Genomic DNA, 21684 nt, shown 5'->3' on the forward strand with positions numbered 1-21684 from the left:
GATGCTTATAATGCATACTTGTTGAAATATAAATATAAACTGTTGCTTGAAATTATTAATTTAATCAATATATAGAATGTATGTCATAATGGCAGGTATAGCTGTACTGCAACTTTAAATATGACACCATAAATCCCACCTGTGTACCGTAACAAAAAAATATTAGGATTAGTTAGCAAGTCAGTACTAGCTCACTAAAATGTATTTTGTATTCAGTACTCCATTATTACAATTTCAAGCATATCTGTTAATATTACTTTAACAAAACAGGTATTCTAGAAATAAATATTAATAAATTGCAGTAAACATGTGTAATCATACTCACATCCTTGTCGTACCAGCAGCAGCGCACGATTTGTTTGTTCTCAGTGAAGTTCGTCGTGGGCAGGAGTCTCCTGTCGTCCAGAGTGACCGACCTCAGTACGTCACTGCAACAATATTGTGTAAAATATATAGTTTCGGATATTTATAACAAAAAGTTTTTTTTTAATTTTTTATGTGATGGTAATCATCTCTTTATGGTGAGTAAGCATTTTTTTTATTTGGACAAGGCAATGTCCCTGCACCTGATGGTTAACGCAGTGGGGTCCAGATAGAGTGTGTTTTCACGAGAAATTTTTACCCTTTGCCATTTTATTTACATTATTATTATATTCGCTCATATATAATACAAACGCCATATTGGACTATTATGGCGACGCTTTCATTTTCTATGACAAGTGTAAGATCACTCACCCGTTGCCTCCGTGCAGGCCAGCCAGCAGCACTATGGTGTCGTCTATTGAGTTGAATGCATCCACCAGGTAGCAGTCATCTGCTTTACTCCGCTAAAAAGGAAAATGAAACTTTATAGAATCTTACAAGACTACTATATATAGTTTTACTGTAGACATATTTTCTGCAACTTAAATGGGTGATGACTGGTATGGGTGGTATCACTCTCATATATGTAAACTGTTAGTGCTGCGCTTGATCTCTGTTTGGTAAAATTGGATTGCTGACTCACTGGAGTATAACAGTGAAGGAAGAGAGAGTGCCCAAAAATCTCATACATTTTGTATAACAAGCAGTCAAGCTAGGTACATAACCATTGCTATTAATGAACTAAACTAACTTACCGGATGCTCCTAGCGACTTTCTCTTTGGTGCATCCCCGACAGCAGGTCGCCCCTCCTCTGTGTCCCACACCTGCAGCTCATTGGACTGTGTGATGCAGGCAACCTGGGTGCTGTGTCTATCCAGGTAATCTTCTCCACCGAGTTCTCCACGTTGAGCGAGTACGTCAGCGCATCATCCTCCGTCTGCTCCATAATGTCGAATACATTCATCAACCCATCCAGGGATCCTGTTGTTAGGATTTCCGTCTTCTCTTTGTGAAATTTTACCTGGTGAAGAATTTTGTAATTTGTGAAGTACATTTTAAGACTTTTTCCATTGTCGAGTCATAGATACTAGTAATTTTCTATATACATAATAATCTAAGCAGTAATAGTTAAATGATAGTATGCTTTAAATAGTGATTTGTAAGAATCATTTTGAACAAATAAGCTATACAAATTAATAAAACAACTTATAAACACACCTGTGTAATGTCTTCAGTGTCGCGAGTTCCAGTATCCTCCCAGAGGTTTGGGCAGCCTCTGGTCCCAGAACACTAGGTATGCATCATCCTGTATCACCTGGCTGCGGCGCGCAGCACCAGGCCATTGCATGATACATCCATGCATTCATACGGACGAATCAGTGTGTCCTCCTCATCTACACAAAATTATATTGATTCATTAAATTAAGATCATTAAAAATTTTGATTAGCATACTATTGTTGCTTGATATAATTATGTATGTTTAGTTTTTCATGGATTATTGAAATCCACTCTACAAATAATTTTCACAGCTATAAAATTACCTGCTCTCATTCTATATTTATATTAAGGCATGAAAGGTAATCCTAAGTAAAATGTCTGAGCAATAATTAGTAAACTTTTTAGTAGAACAATTATGTGTTGATTTGTTTAAAAAAAATATAATTTAAACTACTTGCTATATGTATATACAGAAATAATATAATATGTATATATTTTTTTATGATTCCTCATCTTTACAGACATGTTAGATATCTAAACGTAACTAGTTTTCAGTTTTTACTAAAATTGTTATAAGAGCTACAAAACCCAGATCAAACAATGTTGAAAAATTTGCCAAAACTGTATATATTATGTTATATGTATAACTAATATTCAATATATTATTCGCTTAGATATTTTAAGTATCAATATAATTTTAAATAGCCATGAATAATAATCATTATGGTAGTAAACAGTTTACTCTGCATATAAACAGCTTCATAATATAATGTGATAATAAAAATAATATCTATGATATAAACATAAATTTAAATAAGAGAAGAGCACAGCTGAACAATGGCCTATACCCACCTTTATACTCCATAGCACAGGAGCCACCACTCCTTATGTCCCACAGTTTGAGCATACCATCATGTCCTGCAGAGTACACAAGATGCTCATCCTTGGGGCTACACACCACCTCTGTGAGGGTGTTCTTGTGTCCACTAAGGCGACACACGCGCTGCAGCGACGTGTTGCGCAGTTGGTACACTTCAAATGTGTTGTCTGACAGGCTTACTGCCATTTGCAATGACCTAGTATATCAATATTACTATTTTAATAACATTTTACCAACTTACTATCTATGTTTTAATACACGATTGCGAAGATTTGCTATGAACACAAGACAGGAGCGGCGCAAAAGAAATCGATATTATAATCGGCTATAATAAAATATGTATAGCACATGTATGACGATGCACTTTTGCAGCATAGTTTTATAATTGCATTTACAAAATTGTCAAAAGGCAATTTCATACTCACTTTGTGCAGTGTAATTTATTTATATACGATTTGTTCAGCGACACCGCTGTTTCCGTCAATAACTTGTATTTTTTGCTGAAGTGTTTTTGTAGAACTTCAGGTTCTACGATGTCTCTATCTACTTCTTCATTATCAATGATGTCACCCATTGTGTACTAATGTATTTGCACACAATATCTATTGAATTGTATTAAGATGTGGTTTTAATTGTAAACAGAAAATTTTACATGTGCAATCAATGCACCAATTTTGATGTTTCTCGATTTCTCGTTATCTATTTGACGCATGTCAAAGATGGGCGATAAAATTTGCGTTTGGATACGCGTCGGTCAAATTTACATATTATTGGTTCATTTTACGGTTTTTTATGCAACATTTTTTTTACTAATTCAATTTTTATTATTTTGTCCATGTGAACTTATTTACTGTGAAATGTCTGTCGTCTATATCGTATTTATGGATATGGATTATTAAAATAACACTAGTTTCTCAAAAAAAATAATAATTCGTTTGTATTATATTTATCTTATAATAATAAACGTATTAGTAATATAGAATATTATAATAGTTATAAACGAATAAGGAAATATATTTTTAAATGTAATTTACAATCACGTCTTATTTATATGATGATCTCTTAAAGCCTTTGTGCCGGGGGCCCACACGTTCTATATCCCCTGCGGCTAGTCTAGCTGCCAGGGTTTTTAAAGGTATGGGACTAATGCTTTTCAAATCTGAAGTAGTATCCGAAAACGCCCAACGAATGTAGCGCTCCATCTGTATGTGATCTGTAAATACAAGTTTGTTTATTAAACACATTTGTTTCGTATGTTTATAAGAATAAGTAGAATTGGGTGAGTAAAAAAATGAAAATTAGGACACATCAGTAATTTTTCGTACATTTTCGTACCTACAACAAGTAGGTTTCGAATTCGAATTCCAGAGTAATATAATGTGTAGGTAGATACCTATAGCCGGGTCCAGTATAGCGAAGGCCCGTTTAAGAGCTTCAACAGTGACTGGCTTGTTGGCGGCGCTCCGACCGCCGAGCGCAGCGAGCAGCTCGCGCAAGTATTTGTCCTGTGCTAGTTGCCGCTGCCGGTACAGCTCGCGCGCCAGTTCCACGCGGTCGAAACCTTCTTCATTCTATATCAAGTACGAATTTTAAATAGGACAGCGCATCTTACTTCCCACTAATATAACGTATAAATGCGCACGTTTATGAAAATGTACCAGACATTTATATGTTAGAAGTAAAAACTAAACTTGGAAACGCTGAATCGATTTGGATGAAATTTGGCAAACTGATAAACCATTTCCTAGAATAACATCATTAATTTAAGCTATTTTTGTCCCGGTAATTTGCTCCGGTAGGAAGTATTAAGGATTTTTTAAATAGATAGCGTCAGCGTCATAAAGACCGCTCAGTGATTCAAATTCAATACACAAGCAACACCCGACTCTGAGTTATACTTAAGTATACTTTCTTAATCCTGCTTACTTCAGTTTGTCCAAGATGATTGTGTTGCTGTTGATCTTCATTTTAAGTTGTTTTTACGACGTCCATTAAGTTCTTGATGTCCACTTCACTCTTTAGCGGAAATGATGATTTCGCAACCTTCTCAAATTCTTCTATAGTTATAGACTGTAAAATATGAAAGTGAAAGTTGGTTCAAACATCATTTTTACAAAATAATACTTGAAGGAAAAATGACAGTGCCCACATATATTTTATTCGTAACGTTGATGATACAATAATTTTAAGTATGTGCAGAGATCGACCCATGGTGATGCACCGGTGTCTCAGAAGTCAGACTTTAATATAAGTAACAATTTAATACAGCTGACATAAAACTAAACATTTCGCAGACAGTTTGTTTCACTGGATAAGGATTTCTTGTATTGTTAGAAAACTTTGGAGAAAAATGAATTGACCTCTCGTCCATCAGCGTGGTTGTAGGCGCGGTCCCTGAGCGTGCGCCAGTGCCGGCGCAGGCCCCAGTACACCGGCTCGGCCAGCTGCGAGTGCAGCACCGCCCAGAACAGCCGCACGGACGGCTCGTCCAGCTGCTGCTCCGCGCCTGCGCACACGTTGTACGCCCACTCGAAACGCACCGACGGCTGCTGGTACCTGCCCCATATCACTATTTGTATTATGCAACCTGTTAATGAGATAAGACACCGATTCTCCAAAGAATTTAGTTGAATATATCGAACCTATCCTCAAAGTATTTCGTGACGTAGTCTTGCATGGACATATCCATATGGTCCTCCTTGCCGAGCCAAATGTCGTTGATGATGACGCTGATCTCTCGCCGTGACAGCCGCAAATTCCTGATCTTGCCTTCGTAGCGGAGGTAGGGTGGTATCGCAGGATCTGTGCCCTGGGAATGATGAGGTTTCTGATTACTTCAGTAGCGTAGTTGTATTGCGTACGCGATACGACTTCTGCACTAAGATTTCGGGTTTTTTCTCTTTCCTGCCAGCCCGACCTGGCGTCTTTGTTAACTTTATAGTCTTTCATTTATTTTATGTTCAATATAAAATGTATTCAATTATATAGGCGACTTTATTTCAGTAATAATTAAATATTCTCATGTACCTTGACTTATCATAAGTGCAATTATGTTAGCCTACGTGATGAATAAAGCTTTTATTTATTTATCTGTCGTCTATTATCAATAACTCCGTCGCAGCTCGGAATCAACAATTTGACAGTTTTATACCACCGGGTGTTGGAAAGCACGTAAAGCCTTTGGTCCTGGGCCTGGTCTCTCTCCGGTCACGTTGGATAAAAAACAATCTCACCAGACTATGAATGTGAAGGATAGGAGTGCACCAGAGTATTGCGCACACACTCGTGCACTATTATATCTCCAGCGTACTTGAATGATCTTCGTTGAGATTAGCCGTCGTGGGCGAAATTCGGCTGGAGAGATTTTATGACTTTTCAGAAGGCGTGGAACGACGATTTGACTGATTTTTTTTAGTTTGTATGTAGTCCTGATTAGTTTTAAAGACTGAGTTATACATTCTTACAAGGCCATCAAAGTATTCGAGGTGCTCGCTCTCCGCTGCGGGACCCAGTTCCTTCAGGAGAACTCGAAGGGTGTCCCGGGAGGATAGACCACTCGCTAATAGCCACCATCTGATGATAAATATATTAGAAAAAAACATATCCTTTTATACTTACTAAATAGATGAAGTGTCAGAATGCTTACCTGTCTCTTCCCCCACCGATAAAATCTGCGCACAGGTCCCACTGCGGTCGAGGAGTGCCCGCCCTTTCCAGCTCGCTGCAACGCTCTTTTACTTCCATTAACTCTTCTTCTACATTTTTCATTGAGCCTAAGGATTAAATCATATGACCAGTTCCTTCAATTGTCGGTAAAGGCAACAATCATTTATATTTTATAGAGTTTAAATAAGAAATGATAAAGAACTGCATGAATACTAATTGCTACCTCTCAGCTTATTGTATGACTCCTGGAGTGCGTGAAATTCTTTCTGTAATGCATCCAGCTGCTTAGTGATGTCGCAGTGTTTAGCTTCGAGAGTGTCGTATTCTCGTCGCGGAACTGTCACGGAATACTCTTCCGTCTTTTTCTTTAGTTCGGATTGGGTTTTGGACAGCTGCTCCCTGAAATATAATATTATGAGACATTATTATTTCACAAATATTTTTTAAAATATCTAACTGTTCTTCAGCATGCACACGGAATGTATAAGCAGTTAAGATTCTATAGATATCAAAACAAACTATGCAAATGTACCAGTTATTTCTGTATACGCACCTAGATAATGTATGTGTATAGTAAATAGTTTTATTATTTTACCTGCATCTATCCAGCGCGATTCTGAGTACAACAGGATCTCCGTAAGTGTCGCCCACGGGAAACGCGCCTCCATCCAATTCTTTGAGTTTCAACTGTAGTTCTAAGTTCTCAAAGTAGAGTGTGTAGCGCGCGTCGCGTTCTCTCATCAACGTTAAATAGTCAGAAAACTTCTCGTCATTTAACTGAATTGCAATAGAGATTTATAGAAAATATGCTATGAAATAATAATAATTCGGAAAGCATCTCGGACAGAGTCAAATTTATAAAAAGGTTGATTTCAGTACTGCACTTGGATATTATTTAATGTGACTTAAATGAATAACCCCATACCATTATAAGTACTTATAAAGAATTGCAGTGATAGAACAACGTATTTATAAATATGTGATCAAAACACAGATACAATGGTATGTTAGTTACAAAAAGTGGTAACCATCGCCATACACAAATAAAACAAACACAAACATTTTCAAACTTTATAATTCAGTCATAACATGTATTATATAGGTACATAAAATAGCACAGCAATCACTTTTAATTGCCAATAAATAAATGAAAAAACAATTAAGTATTGAAATAAAAACTAAAAACTATTTAAACGGATTTTATCGCGGTTTTTTATATATTATTATTTTCTCCCGACGTTTCGAAGACTTTGCAGCCTTCATGGTCACGGGGGGACTGAGGTGTTGTTCATCCGTAAAGTCAAAGTTACAATATCTACCTACATTTTTCAAATATACAACTTTTTAAAATTTTTATCTGTTGACGGTCCGATCTACGCAGAATGAGCTCACAGTGTCTTGAGGTCTGGCAGCCGGTCTTTTGGGATCTGATTTAATTAAATGTAGAACAGGATCCCAGGCTTGTGCAAGCTTCCAACCATCTTCCCTATTGAAATTTGGGTGTTTTTTAATTTCAATAGCCTCGCGAATCATCCTAGGCAGGAATCGGTATTCTTTGGCAAGGATTTGTGGCTTGTCTAATCGCAAATAATGATTGGAGCCTCCTTCAGAATGTTCAGCGACTGCAGACTTTGATCCTGTTCTACATTTAATTAAATCGGATCCCAAAAGACCGGCTGCCAGACCTCAAGACACTGTGAGCTCATTCTGCGTAGATCGGACCGTCAACAGATAAAAATTTTAAAAAGTTGTATATTTGAAAATGTAGGTAGATATTGTAACTTTGACTTTACGGATGAACAACACCTCAGTCCCCCCGTGACCATGAAGGCTGCAAAGTCTTCGAAACGTCGGGAGAAAATAATAATATATAAAAAACCGCGATAAAATCCGTTTAAATAGTTTTTAGTTTTTATTTCAATGTCTAACATTCGCGTAAACATAAGAAATCATTAAACAATTAAGTATTTGTTTTGTAAACATACAAATAGATAAAATATATAACAGAGAAGCATTTATAGGTACTAACCATATATTATAAAAAATAGGAATAAGATTTTCTTGTGCAATCAAAACTTTATAAGAATGCTAAATATGTTTGAAGAAGGCAAGACAAAACTGAAGGCAAGATGTAATACTCACATCAATACAAAATATAATACACCATACAAAATATGGGAAGAGCAGTATATTATGTTTTTTTTACCTATAATACTTACCTTATGTTTTATGAAACCAATATCAGACTTTTTTTAAATTTCTAATACAAAATGCACCAAATTTACCTTTCCCATATCCTTCTTCAATTTTGTTATATCTAATGTTATTTTTAAATTCTGCTCTTTGAGTTCCTCATTTTGTTTTAACAATGTTTTAATTTTTTCATCTCTCTGTTCCTTTCTTATAGTTATGCCAAACACTTTCTGTAATTTCAGCGAGAAATAATTAAATTTTATATTTTTCTATCTTTGAAGAGTATGATTTTGATTTTCATCTACAAAATATAATATTTATTATAATAAATCACCGACAGTAATACAATTCACATAAAATAAAACAAACAGTCATGTTGTTGTTTATGTGGAATATTTATAATTGGTAATTCTTCAGCCAGATTAATATTTATATAAAACAATATTATGTTTATTGCATAATTGTATCGTAAGTTTCAATGATTTTGCATCACACTAATCAGAAATGGCATAGCGATAAGAAGAGAATGTTATCTTTATGTGACCTTTCCATATAATGCAATACATAATACCATGTCATAGAATATAGTATATTATTGATTTATTATATGTAACCCAGGAAAATATTCTTTTAAAAGTTTTTTCTTCTCTATTATTTGAGATTTTGTCTCTCCAACCAAGTGTCAACTTGTGTGCGAATCTTAGCAATATCAGATGCATAAGTCCTGCAGCAGCCTCCAATGTACCTCACTCCCATATCTAGCCACAGTTCCACAAACCTGTCCATGGGCACACACTGGTCTTTGTGTACCCAACCAAGCTCAGGATTGTACTTCTCCCCAGAGTTTGGATATGTGATCAATGGTATTGGAGATTCTTTCCTGTCATCATTTATGCCATTAAATAAGTTCTGCCACTATTAATGGTGAGCAACAGTTCACCCCTATACCCAATAGTTGCTTTGGGTTTGAGTCCCAGCATTGTTTAGCCACCTGTTGAAAGTTTTCTCCATTAGCCAGAGAGGTCCCATCTTTACAGCTGAAAGACAACCAGGCTTTCATGTCAGGGTATTGTTTTAGCATTTCCACCAATACTTGTGCTTCTTTTTCACATGGAATTGTTTCCAATGCAATGATATCAACACCTGCTTCTACAAGTGCCTTTATTCTTGGAGTATGCCATTCTCTCATGATTTCCTCTGGTGTTTTGTCAGCATAGTTGCCACTGTATTCCGAACCATCATTTAAGTGAGCTCCGAATGGTCCGACAGATCCGGCGATGAGGGGTGTACGAATTTTAGAGCCATTTTCAATACACTCTTCAAGGTACTTGTCCCTTGCTTTCTTGGCAAGACCCACAGCAGTCTTGATGAGTTCAAATCCCCTTTCGGGTGTTAGACCAAGGTGTTTCACGAATCCCCCAACAGATGCCTGGTACGTGTTGGTCTCAACAATGTCGGAGCCGGCACGCATAAAGTCAAGATGAGTGTTGACGACCGCTTCGGGATGTGTTTGCAGGAATTTGGCGCTCCATAATGGGTCGCCGTCAGCAGTCGTCCCCGCGTGAACCGACAGTTGCGATGATAAACCACCGTCTAGAACTGCCACAGGAGGCAATTTGCCGTGTCTTAATTCACTCATAACTTAAGAACGCTTTCAATCCTATACTATAAACTGTAAATTTTCAGTACGTATGTACGTCGCACACGATTAATGTTGGTTACTGCACAGTGCCGATAGAGGTGCGCCGCGAGCCGCGAGCTGTTCCTAAATAAACGAAGAAAAACAATTCACAAGTGGATAGTGATAATAAATGTCAACCGTCAACTCTGCAAGTGATATTCTGTCAGTACTCAGTGTCAAAATTACAAATATAAGTACGTTTACGAAGTTTGTCGAAAAATAAGGGATAAACAAGAAGGACATATGATAAACCGTATAAAACCCGAACACAAATAAAAATTAAAGATAACTTTGAGAATTACTGGTTTTAAAACTACAGAAGGTAATTTAGAACCAAAGAATATATTATCTTTTGTCATAATTATTTACTTTAGGATTTTATTATCTTAAATTAAGAATCTTACGGAGAAAGAAAATTATGTTATAAAAAAGATTCCGAATAACGTACATCTTGTATGATGAACTGCGATATACGTTCATCTCGAATTTCTAAAGCCTTTTCATAGGCTTTTTTGATGTCCGTAAGTATCTTTTTGTATGTAATGGTATTCTCTATCAATTTTTTAAATGCATCCTGATATACCTGTAACAAACCAAAAAATGCGAACTTACATTTTCGTATCATTATGATAAAATAAAGAGACTTCACAAAGAAATGTAAAAGTTAGACGGGCCGTAGCCAATACGTTCTATAAAAGTATAATCTAGCGCGGTTTGTTCCAAAATATTTCTTTCTATTATAAGTATATCTCATAATTAGGGTCACAGCCTGTGCTATGGTTGCGAGACGTCATCGAATAATGTATGTCCTATTTTAAATGTAGGTATATAATTATAAACTCACTTCAAGTATTGAATCACAGTGCAATTGTTGAGTTTCGAGTAATTCACTATCATGGACTTTTATGAGGTTTAATTTTAGTACCACTGTATTTTCGATTTCTTTTAAATATCTTGGAACACTGTAATTAGACATATTCATAAGAAACAGGAATTTACACTTTATTTATATGTTCATTTATTTGCTTATTTCCTTCAAGTTCTTATCATTGATTGTTTTGTTGCGGTAGTGATTATCTATTTGAATTACTGAAAATATCAATAAAATCATCCATTTCAAAACCATCACGAATCCGATTTTTTACTATGTATTATAATAAAAATTAGCAAAATAAATAAGAAGCTTGAAATATCCTACCGATTTGAAGTAGGTACTTCAAGCTACTTGTTCTAAGCCTACTGTCTCGTAAATTATAAAAAAATAATATAATTTTCTCCGTTCGGATATACGTACAAAACATACATCGTATCATAGAATATTGTTATTTTTTTATTTTAGAGCAGTTGCTATTATTTATTATTTCGATTATATACGGTTTTCTCTATGGTGTTGTAAAACGATTGTGTTGCCACCTATTTATGAATCCAAATAATACGTGACGTCATTAAGATGACATGAAATTACGGAAATCAGAAATGGCTGCGATAGGTAGTGGACGGGGAGCGATGGATTCCCAAAATCAAGTGCAAAGTGATACTGTGGATCGTTTAAAATTGCTTTATCCAAATGTGAATGAAGAAGAGACACCCTTGCCGCGTTCGTGGAGCACCAAGGACAAGTTCAGCTACATCGGTCTATCGCAAAATAATCTACGAGTCCATTACAAAGGTGAGAACTTTCAAGGTTTGTTTATGGATTAACAATTGGCGAAGCTCTTGGCCAGCCTGATGGCGACCTCGGGCCACAGTTTGGCGAGGATTTTGCGTGATATTGGAATTCGTAGAAGGGTTTTGACGTGTCGTAACTGCACGTACAGTGGTGGCAGCGTCTGCGTTATTCAAACAAAGAAATCAGCTGATCGCCCATTCTGTTTGTAACAACACGCGAACGTGTATGAGTGCTTATATCGCGTCCACAACTGGCCTACGACGACGCCTAAACGCTATTTGCGTCGATTCCGAACATTTTAGTATAATAAATCGGTATGTTATCACACAAGGTCTCCTCCTATAAAATGGCAGACGAAAGAATGTGGCATTTCTTTCTCGTTATAATTGTCTTTATATTACTTTATATTCATTGACAATTTATTTTGCGTTCATTTAGAACATAAATACGTTACACCTAGTGATAAAGTAGTAATGGAATTGTCAACAAAATAAACTTTTATCTCTCAAACATTTTTCCAAGTGTGGTTTATCTGCAGTATAAACTAATGGTCTTTATCTACTGCCCCATACTTGTACAATACAATACTTTAACACTACATACTGAATGAAACACTTCTAAGTGAATCAGGGTTACATTCACAACTGTTAGTAGTTGGAAATGAATTGTATTGTTATAGAAAATTATATTTTCGTAAATGTTGAGTTTTTCTAGTCAAAATATGATAATTTCTTTCTAAACAAGTATTTAAACGGTGGCTGTAATGTATGAAGGCCATTTGCTTTAATTACTCGATGCAAAGATATTTGTTTTGCATGTTTTACTTATACATTTATATTTCAAATATAATTGTATAAGTATTTGCAACTATGTAATTTATTAAATCTAAAAGTTAAAGATCTCTTTACAAAAATCAAGATATTATTCATGTCTTTTACCTATTCCGTGTTACACCTATCTTAATGAATATTATATCAAGTTATACATTTTTTACATACCACTATAATATTGTTTTGTTCATAAAAGAAATAATAATACACACTACACAAACATTTTTTTTAAAGAGAAAGTCATAAATCTGCAATAAACACTGCTCCTTACACATTTTGTTGTTATTTCTACTAACATAATATTGTGCATAATTAATTTCCCTATCGTAAAACTATCTCCATTAATGAATTATACTCTGTCAAATGATTAATTAGCTAATTATGTAGTTGGTATTTACATGAGCTTCACTATTCATTTAGTTTTGTGGCCAATGTACTATTATTGTGATCATAGTAATTGGACATCATTATTCTCCTGAAACCAATATAAGATACAAGTCCCGCGATAATATGGTTATTCAGATATTAAAAAGCTTTTGTGGAGCTTTTCGGCAATCAGTTTTGAGTATAACACACTTGAGCTTGTTGGAAACATAGATCCACCTACAGCCATAACAGGCGAATGAGTACAAGTTTTGTCGGAGCGTTTTGATTGAGATTGTCTCCCTAAGCTATTGTCTCCTTTTCAAAGTTTGCAACAATTCTCAATTCCTCTGTCTTGTGGGTAAACATATATTATTATTACTTACAAACAGATGGCTTACTTGCTACCCCATCTTTATCAGTGCTTCACTCAATATTTAATGTTTTATATTTATCAACCAGTTTACCATTAGGCAGCTAATATAAGTTTATCTTACTAGAATATTATAAATGCTAATATTTGTAAAAATCTTTGGATGTTGTTAAAAATAAACACAAACTAGTGAGTGGATTTTTATGAATTATGACACATGGATAGACTAACGGATAACTAAGTGTAACGGGCATAGCCACCTTTGAGTAAATAATAAGTAAATACAAATTATGTTGTAACATAATAATTTACTTTTGCAAGGTAACACTTTCATAATTATTGTACACTTGCAAAAGCTCACTTTATTATATAGGTCCTTCATTAACATATATGTATAGGCTATCTTATCTAGGTAATTCATAGCTCTTAGATATATAAATTAAATAAAATCTCATTTTTGAACATATATTATTGGTATAGTACAAATGGGGTTATGTAAAAGAACTTGGTGTCACAGTGATTTTGGGACTTTTTCTGAAAAAGCTTTTCTATACTGCTGAGCCACAAGCAACACTTAGTATAAGTAAACCATAAAGAATTAAACAATATATATATATTAGATGTTGCAATTTTTAACAATAAAGTCATGTAAAAGGCAATGCAATAATATTTGCATAGGTAATGAACGAACAAGCCTTTGTTTTCATATAGTGAATAGTTATGTCTGATAGATTTTGTAGATGTTTTTATTTACAGACAACTCTGTAAAGTGTTATAGATAACCTTAACTAACAAATTGTTCTTAATTAGATGTCAGTAGTAAGGAAATTACATTCTTAGTGGGTTATTACTTCTATGCTTAATTTTTCATTACTCATGTTCAAATGTAGACAAATATTTATCTTTATATAGTTGCATGATGTAAATTTGATAAATATGTATGTGACAATACAATGTTAATTGTTATTGTAATGATTTCTGGTCAGTGACCTGTTCTAAAGGACACATGTGAAAAATAAATAGTATAAAGTTCAGCTGATAATATAAATATTCAATACTTGACTACACACAAATTGGAATTTAATACGACGAAATTTTAAAGGCCGAAATATCCATGCATATTAATTATTTTTACGTTTTTCTTTCAACTGCGAGAACTAATCACTAACTAGACGTGAATTTAAATTCATTACTTGCCAATACTTGTTTAGTTACCCAGATTAAAGGTGAAACAAAATGTATGAAAAATGGACCTTAAGCTATAACCTTAAATAACAGAGGTCAAAATATGAACATATCACTATTTGTCTCATGTGCCTGCATACTATAGGATTAGTGTCATAATGCCTAACAGCATCTTACTTCCATGACAATCCCCCTGCCACCTTATTTAGTAAATTAACTTGGAACTGAGATCAATATGAAAGACTATTTCTTAATAAATTTATTTGTCAGTTGGAAAATTCAGTCTTTTTACTATTTTTTTATTGTGTTGATGTTGAATTTAAGTGATTTTATCATAATATAGCATAAAACTATAATAAATAAGTTCAGATTAATTCTTGTATTATACCTTTAAAAATTATTTCCTTCTATTATAATTTTTCTCACTGAAAAGTACAAACAAAAATTTGTTTACTTATAATATTAAAAGTAAACTTTTATTTGTTAAATGGCCTGCATATTTTTGGAACACTTGTAATTTTTTATGTTACTACTAAGCGTTGTAACTGGCGAATAACAAACTCATAATGCAGTAACTCCAGACAAGATATAGTAACAAATATTTAAAATTCTCTTTACACATATATTTAGACATACTCTAATCTAATTAACAACTCATCCCCAATATGTGATAGTCGTGTAAGTTGCCGTTATCCGTACAATCAATTATGCCGGCTGATTCCGGGATTATCCGGAGGCTACCGGCAGTACCACCTGTGCTGTATCGACCCGGCGCGCCGCCCGCGTGCCCCGCAGTGTCAACCCTGCACCCTGCACCCGCCTCGGTAGTCGTTGAGGAGCCAGTCCCGGCGTCTAGACTCGCCTCCCGGGGGCAAGGACCCTGCCAACTGTCTAATACCACCGGCTTTTGTTGTCTGCACTAGTACGTAACGGAAAGGGTGTGTAGTTTGCGCTTATTGAGGAGGGTCGTACTTGTTGATTTTATTACTTCTCATGTTTCCTTTTATTCGGTTGTAGTTGATTGATACTTTTGTTTTAAAAAGAACATTTAATTTATGAACTACTTCATTTTGTAGCATCATTCAGACTTCTTTGTTTGTTGTATTTTATTATTACCCAAATCTTCTGTTCTTTTGCACTGTTGCACTGCAACCAATTCACACATTGGGAGGTTTGTCGAAGCATTAACTCAAGAAATCTCCAATGCTTAAATGCTAAGGGTTAGATTTAATCTCGACAAGATTTCTTAGTTACTTACGATATCTTTTAATTCATATGACGTGTACTGAAGTTGCACTTGTGCCGTACAAAAAAAGGAAAATATCGATAATTCGGACCTTGTCAATATCGCGGGGCCCATTTTAGGACATGCAGTTGAATGTATAGCGTTGTGTACTATGAAGGCGTTAAGTTTACCTCGATGAACATATTTTAATAAAGCTTATCGCGTTATCAAAATAGGTTTATAGCCGATCTAATTTATTATATCGCTTATAACGTTGGTTTGTTATGCTTGTGTTATAATTATTTGTTTAATGGCAACTTGATAAGGCTGAAAATGCCCTGGGGTTTTGGCTTCGATTCCTTGGTTCAGCAATGAATTGTTTTAGTTTTTCGATCAAAATGCTAGCTCTTTGGTACTGGAATTTGCACAAAATATGGTGCGCTACTTATTCGATTATTGGACGGATATCAGCGAACCGTGAGTGCACTTCTTCCGCCAGTGTTTGTGGAGAAATAAATTTCTATACAGTGATATAGTAAGTAATTGAATTCTACCTTGGGCAAGTATAAGGTCTTCGTGGTGCACGAAGGGATTACGTGATATCTTTATTTTTTAGGAAGCCCGTTTCCTCGAAACACTGTGGGTTTTCGCTGGTATGACGACCGAGGTCTGTAAATTGGATAAATCTCTAAATTGGATTGGAGTTAAAAAATGCTATTATATTCGAAGATGGAGTAATTTAACGAGTACTGCTGAAAAACGTAAATACTCAAGATTTTGTGTAAATGTTAAAAATATTAGTTGAATTGGGAACTGCCGATCTCTTCGCAGTAATCCGCCGCGTCACTACAAGTCGACGCCCTGGAGGCGGGCTTTGTGCAGTGCATTCACCGACTAGGACCAGATATGTAAACAAATATCCAACTATTTCTTAAATAGTACCTGTTCAAGATTGTTCCACAGATCACATAAGAACATGGATATGGTATTAGATAAGATACACATCATTATTACATCAAATACAATTACAGCCATAATGGTTAAGCGCGTATTTGTATATTTTTCTGACATTGGTTGGTGAATTTCACTGTAATGCTAGTTATAGGGCTGTTCTATGCAAGACTTCCAGGATGCTACTTTTTTAATCCCAAGTTATGGTGTTGTTATGAGTAGGCCTAAAATTTCCAAACATAAGCCATCAGTTTCGGTTTTGTTAGAACATCGTCTTTGATATTCCGAAATCTCCCTTATGAAATGTTTTGTGGTATTTGATTTGTTGTAGATTTTGTTTCTAATGCTATTCTAATAATTGGCAAATTCTAGCAATAAATGCGCAGGAACTTCCAGATGCGTTTACATAAGTACAAGCTTCAAAATTTGTGCAAATTTTCTTGCATTCATAGCTCGAATCGCAATATGAATTACTGAGTACTGTAAAAGATAGTTTAATTGAAGAATGCGGAGGTCGCGAAGTCGCGTGGTTGCGACTCGTATCGATCGTCTGTAGCTGAATTGTTTTCCGCTAATGCATATTACCGCTGTAATAATACTTTACATTATTAAATGCCTGCCGTCCGTTGTCTTTGCGATCGAATACTTTCCATATTTAGCTTCTTTATCTAGGACATGTCGGTTGACATTATTTACTGTTGTGTTTCGAAGCGTTGTCGCTGTCGATTTATTTCGAGTTAGACTGTGGTTGATCTGTATCACATTGCAGTGTTTGCGATTGGCCTGCACGAAGTTATTTATTGAATCAATTATTTAATTGGGCCTACGAAGTAAATAGATCAAAAGCGTACCGACTCACTCAGGCCATAAAATGTTACCATTGTTGCCACAGCGAAGCTGTGTTGTGTTGGCAAAAAGCTAGAAACATACAACATTTTTTGTTAAAAAAATAAGTGATGGTCCATTTATGACTAATATATGGTGATATGTATGAGATTTGGACTTTGTATTGACTCAATATGCTTTTTGATAACTGAAGGTACCCCATATTTTGGGTTATACTTTTTATAACAACTGCCTTATTCAGAAGTAACCAACATTTGACAAACATTTCGTCATTAGGCGGCAACAGTCATGGCGCTGTAACTATATTGTCATTGGATGACAAACTGACAACTCCAGTGTCTTTGAGGACATTTTGCAATACATTAACATAAACGGTCCCAAACAAAAACAACTTGGCAGATTTGAAAAACAAAATTATTGAATATATTTGTTTCCGAAGGGTAATTGAAGGTGTCTCCTATCACATTGTCGAAGAGCGGCGCAGGCTGCCGCCAGTAACGGGCCCGCCAAGGGCGTAGGGGTCGCTGGGCCCCGGGACCTAAATGCGACATTTCGCCGTAATACATCACAGAGAAAGAAGGTCGAATGTCTCTTGTAGACGTAAATACATTTGTCGTGTTATCGGTTTTTTAGGGTTGGTGAAGTGTATTGTTATAAATAAAAAGGTTTTCTACATAATGTATCCGATATGAATTGTGAATTTGTACGTGGGTTTCAAGTACGAACTACTTTTGCTCCAACAACAGGATGTTATTTTGTCTGATCTCATAAAAATTTGTATCTTGGAGTTTCGAATTCGCTAATTCGTGTTTTACAGACGACTCCTCGTACACTGTGCCTTGGGTACGCTGATATATCAATGCCTTGTTATATTGCAATTATTTCCTACTGCACTAGCACTAACAAGTAATCCGTTAAGTGGGTAGACAGAGATAAACTGATAACGAAACCCGTCAGCCGTTGAATCCATTGGGAGCGAGTGAAACTTTTAGATGGGACGGGTTAGATAGCTTGCCTAGTTTATCTGTTGTCGGTGCGCATGGAAACTTGCCGAGTAATGAATCAGAAAACTTCCGAGGGTCGCGTGTTGGCAACGGTTACTGACGTTACTTGATACATTGTGTATTATTTTCTCTTTTGAAATTTGTTTTCAATCATACTTCATAAATATATATATATCTTACTTCATAATAACGCGCACACGCACACGCACGCACACACACACACACACGCACATACACATGCACATACGCACACAGACGTATACTTTGACTGCCTGTTATCTAAAAGTGTAAACAAAATTTATTGGTAAGTGTATCAGATTTAGTATTAAGGGCTGTGGATTTTTTAAATAAATAAATAAATATGTTTAAGTCGTAAAAATGGAGCAGTCATATACGGAATAGTTGTAGAGCCAAGCAGTATAGAGCGTTTGTTGTAAAACTGCAAAGGTTTTGCGTCAGCGGTGACGCGCGACAATTTCTATTCATGCATGTTGCCGCTAGAACTCATTATGGCTTTATACTTCTCTGTCAAATGAGTAATCCTCATTTTCAGTCGACATCAATCCCTCTCCTCCGCCTCTCCCGAAGAGGAATAACAGAATGTTTGTCTTTTATAAACTATCCATTTGCACGTCCATATTCCTAAAAGTATGATTGAATATTGAATACGCGTTTTTGGACGATACAATAGTTTGAATATGAATTTGATGAAATAAAGAACAAAGGGTAAAATAAGTTAGAAAGTTGACGCGTTCCGATTTTCGGCAAAACAAATAGATTTTTATGTGCGCGTCTTGCACCTGACTAGCAAAACAAGGGTACTCGGAGCCAGTGCGTTTAGTGGCGCGGGGTGGCCGGGGCAATGACCCGTGGAACCTGTTGTCGAACTAGTCTCAGGTTCAGTGCCCGGCGACGCACCACGCTTTTTGTACGGCCCTGTAAAGTTCGCGTGGCACGTCATGTTTCGTATCAAAATAAATATTTTGTATGAACTATGAACACGTACGAGTATGATGATGAAACAAGCTTGTTCTGGTGGTAAGTCCCACGAATGTCTGAACACTGTCAACATCGCTCAGAATTCGAATAACAAAGTAATTCGTGACATCCGGCCGGATCCCCGAAAATGGCCCTGTAAATAGTTCCTGTGTGTACGAGTTGTTATGTCAGAATACAGAGGTGTTATGAGCAATATTTTGACCATGGCGTTTTTACTATCGCTTACACTTGCACCATAATGCTGGATAAAACACGACATCTTGTCTGTAATTAACATTTATTTTGTCCATTAGATTTTTAAGGGTTGTAGTTTATTGATTTTTAGCGGATTTTAATCATTCTTTCTGTGGTCTTCATTATTGTTTCGTAAATCAGTTTACATTTTTTCAACGCTCCATTTACGACGAACACTGGGCTAGTTATTAAGGCCGGGAGCGGTAACTCGAGGCGCGGTGGATTGGGGGCGCGCGCGGATTTGCTCGGATTCACCGCTCGACACGTAATCATGTCGGTGTGCGTGTGCGTATTGTACGTACGCGCAATTTAACCATGTACACCGGCTGTCCGCATTCGTTACTTGGAAACTTAAAACAGCGACGCTATCGTGAGAAACTCCAAGCAAAGCTATAGTATTGTATCAAGTTAATCTTTACTATTAACTTGAAGATAGCTATGAGCGAGGTTATTATTGTTCTTTGAGATTTAGTGAAAGGAGCAGTGAAGAGGTGACATAACTAAATAGCAGTGGCGAAGGGTGAAATTTTTCAAAAGGTAACCCGGTGTAAAAAAAAATTGGCGTCAGTTAAGATATCGGGGCAATTTATCGGCAAACAAAAACTAAGACAACGGATTAGTCTTGATTCGAAATCAACAAACGTTGACATACATACTAAATTACCTATTATGCGTAAATAATTGAAACATTCATAAAATCGAACAATAAACGAAGATAATTCTCGATCCATTAATCAAAATATAAGTATTTACCTATTAATTTGTTATAACAGCAACAAAAGTAAGTATTAAAATTATAACCACACTACACTAAAAGTACTTATCTGTTTATTTTCAAAATAAAACTATAAATATAATAGAAATAGGTATCACGATCGCCAAACAGACCAACAGTTTAAGTCTACCTACATGATAAACTTATATAATTATCAATTTAAATTATAATCAAGAAAGGTTATTCGTTAACTTTTGATTGTATCGTGGTGCTACTTTTAATTCAGTATAATATCATATTTATTTTCTTCTAACAAAAAATTTGTGTACAAAAACAAAAACTTTCAGATCTTCAATATGTTACCATCTAAATACTAATATGTGAAATCACCGACTAATATATATACTTACGTAAGGTAGACATTAAACTGATCACAGGTAGTTATTTCCATTATAATACACTTTTATTTCTAGTTTCCAAATAAACAAAGCGCTGGTAACTAAATATCACATAACTATCAAAAATAAAATGAATATGACAATTTACAAACACCGCAACTTGGTAGCATAATAAATTATGACGTTTGAAGGACGTAAAAGCGACAACTATACAAAGTCGGTTAACGTGAAGCCGAACTAGCTCGGGTTACCTTTGCCCATATCTTCCGCGCGATTTCGACAAACACCGCTTGACAGCGGGTTACCTTTGCCTGTTGCGTCACAATTTCACTTAGGTAACGGAATTTCTGGGGAACTAAATACAAGGTGCGCCATCTAACGTCATTATAAGTAAAATAAGTAATTGATATCGATTAAATTAACAAAACGGGCTAATGGCCGACAGATGTCATTATTAAGTTATCAATTATAATTAATAAGTTAAGCTATTATAATTATTGTCCATTGTCTGATATGTTGTAAATTTAAATTTGCCTATTAAATATATTGTTTAGTATCACCGAAAACCTAAAAAGGAAGCCGGTGGGAATCGGCTTGTATGGACGCTTCGCCACTGCTAAAATAGCAATAAAAAATATTTCACACCGTAATGATTTGCACAGTAGGTAACACTAGTAGGTATCATTCAGGATTACGCAAAGGGCATATTTCTACCTTCAGATAAACTAATGTTATACTAACGTAGATTATTAAATAATACCGGCACGGTAAAGCCACTAATGATATAATAATATATATGCAGCATCCGAGTCTCGACAGATGCCAGATTGTGATCGGCGTCACTGGATATACATGGCTTACGCCACGAAACGACGAATGATTACCGTGT

At 35.6% G+C, this 21684-nt stretch overlaps 2 pseudogenes; both read right to left on the reverse strand.

The window, feature by feature from the left end:
- Window positions 1-238: 238 nt before the first annotated feature.
- Window positions 239-3193, reverse strand: LOC119192317 (annotated as a pseudogene).
- A 278-nt stretch (window positions 3194-3471) lies between these two features.
- Window positions 3472-10265, reverse strand: LOC119192316 (annotated as a pseudogene).
- Between the last annotated feature and the right edge of the window lie 11419 nt (window positions 10266-21684).

Source organism: Manduca sexta, unplaced genomic scaffold, assembly GCF_014839805.1.
Source record: "Manduca sexta isolate Smith_Timp_Sample1 unplaced genomic scaffold, JHU_Msex_v1.0 HiC_scaffold_2608, whole genome shotgun sequence".
Classification (NCBI taxonomy): Eukaryota; Metazoa; Arthropoda; class Insecta; order Lepidoptera; family Sphingidae; genus Manduca; species Manduca sexta.